Source organism: Littorina saxatilis, linkage group LG5, assembly GCF_037325665.1.
Source record: "Littorina saxatilis isolate snail1 linkage group LG5, US_GU_Lsax_2.0, whole genome shotgun sequence".
NCBI classification, from domain to species: Eukaryota; Metazoa; Mollusca; class Gastropoda; order Littorinimorpha; family Littorinidae; genus Littorina; species Littorina saxatilis.
The window spans coordinates 19966450-19968949 of record NC_090249.1 but is presented as its reverse complement, the minus strand read 5'-3'; the positions used below and the strand labels follow the sequence as shown (position 1 = coordinate 19968949).

At 38.5% G+C, this 2500-nt stretch overlaps 1 protein-coding gene across 1 annotated transcript in view; it reads left to right on the top strand.

The window, feature by feature from the left end:
- Positions 1–2314: 2314 nt before the first annotated feature.
- The window catches only part of LOC138966498 (uncharacterized), a 15167-nt gene continuing 14981 nt past the window's right edge, over positions 2315–2500 (top strand). The window contains exon 1 of the mRNA XM_070338767.1: positions 2315–2401. The gene's annotated coding sequence lies outside the window, so the exon portion shown is untranslated. The remainder of the gene's footprint in view (positions 2402–2500) is intronic.

The window sequence follows — 2500 nt, the reverse complement described above, 5'->3', positions numbered from 1 at the left end:
CGGTGTAACACGAGAAAATTACTCCCACGAGATTTTTACTCCGGAGTAAACATTTCGTACGAAAAAGTTACTCCCTTTACGAAAAAAGCACTCCCCCATTTCACGAGAAAACTACTCCCCAAGACAGGTGAGTTCCGAGTAAACATTTCGTACAAAAATGTTACTCCTCTGACGAATAAATAACAAATAAATTACTTCACCCAAACACAAGCAATTTAACTTCCCATGCCAGGTGTACGAAATTTTTACTCCCTTGTCCCCTGTTAGTCTTGGTGGTGGAAGGGGTGGAAGGAGGGTAGCGCGACATTCGTGTGCGTGAGATCACTTATTGGAATTATCCCTTTGCCCGCATCCCATTTTTGCGTACGAGATTTTTACTGGAAGTAAAAACAAGTCGCGTAAGGCGAAAATACAATATTTAGTCAAGTAGCTGTCGAACTCACAGAATGAAACTGAACGCAATGCCATTTTTCAGCAAGACCGTATACTCGTAGCATCGTCAGTCCACCGCTCATGGCAAAGGCAGTGAAATTGACAAGAAGAGCGGGGTAGTAGTTGCGCTAAGAAGGATAGCACGCTTTTCTGTACCTCTCTTTGTTTTAACTTTCTGAGCGTGTTTTTAATCCAAACATATCATATCTATATGTTTTTGGAATGAGGAACCGACAAGGAATAAGATGAAAGTGTTTTTAAATTGATTTGGACAATTTAATTTTGATAATAATTTTTATATATTTAATTTTCAGAGCTTGTTTTTAATCCGAATATAACATATTTATATGTTTTTGGAATCAGCAAATGATGGAGAATAAGATAAACGTAAATTTGGATCGTTTTATAAATTTTTATTTTTTTTTACAATTTTTAGATTTTTAATGACCAAAGTCATTAATTAGTTTTTAAGCCACCAAGCTGAAATGCAATACCAAAGTCCGGGCTTCGTCGAAGATTACTTGACCAAAATTTCAACCAATTTGGTTGAAAAATGAGGGCGTGACAGTGCCGCCTCAACTTTCACGAAAAGCCGGATATGACGTCATCAAAGACATTTATCAAAAAAATGAAAAAAACGTTCGGGGATTTCATACCCAGGAACTCTCATGTCAAATTTCATAAAGATCGGTTCAGTAGTTTAGTCTGAATCGCTCTACACACACACACACACACACACAGACACACACACACACACACACACACACACACACGCACATACACCACGACCCTCGTTTCGATTCCCCCTCGATGTTAAAATATTTAGTCAAAACTTGACTAAATATAAAAATGGGGAGTAAAAATTTCGTGGAGGGAGTAATTTTTTCGTGCCTTGGGGAATTCTTTTCTCGTACGAAAAGTGTACTCGGAGTAAGAATTTCGTACGAAATATTTACTCCGGAGTAAATTTTTCGTGGAGTAAAAATTTCGTGTTACACCGGCAGATTGCTCTAATTACAAAATTATTATACGCTTCACGGACTAGATATTACATACCGTGCCCATAACATGTGCCACTGATCAGAAGAAAATATTGCTTTTCTGTGGAGTCATGACAAAATGCCTGATACCTACATAGGTGGAACATACATTGTCATAATTATACGTACGTCATACGTATTACAGTCACGGGGTTAAATGCGCGAAGGATACATACGTTACAAAGACATACATAGCGACTTAAAAGCTGTGAGATCATCGATATAATTATTTGGTATCCACTTTGTTTTTAATTATGTGCAGGGGATACCCAACTGCTAAATTTAAAATCGACGAGTAATAATGATATATAAAGGCTGCAAACAAAGTCAACAAGTCGCGTTAAGCGATATCAAAACATTTAGTCAACCCGTCGGTCTGAACCTTAACGATTGATTTTGAAAACCCGTCGAGACTACTAAAAACTGGCTAGCCAAAATCGGTAAACCGAGCCAATTAATTATTTTGTAAGCTTCCGAGCTGATTTGCAATCTCATAGTCCGGACAGAGTCAAACAATGTTTTACCAAATTGCTTAACGCACGCACGCACACACACAACAAACACACGCACACACACACACACACACACACACACACACACACACACACACACACACACACACACGCGCGCGCGCGCGCGCGACAAACACACAAACTAGCAAACAAAAACACGATTTTCTCTACTTTGCATTTAAACTTGTATGAAAACATTTGGAAGAAAACGTAGACTTTCCCTTTAAAAGTGACTTCACACTCCAAAAAAAACCCATAAGTATCTGTCCATCTAGAGATCCTCCTATCAATACTCTTGACAGGTACTTAAATCCATCTATGCCAACCATCTTTATGGCAGGATAAATACGACACTGAAAGCTGAACACAGGCATTTGGAGTCGACCATCGCTTTGCTGCAGTTTTCCAAAATCAACGGTAAGATATAGAACAAAGGAAACACGTGAATGTCAACTGGTTTGTGCCTGAGTTTAGAAAATCCGAAACACATAGAGCACTATCATTCCAAAATCAAAG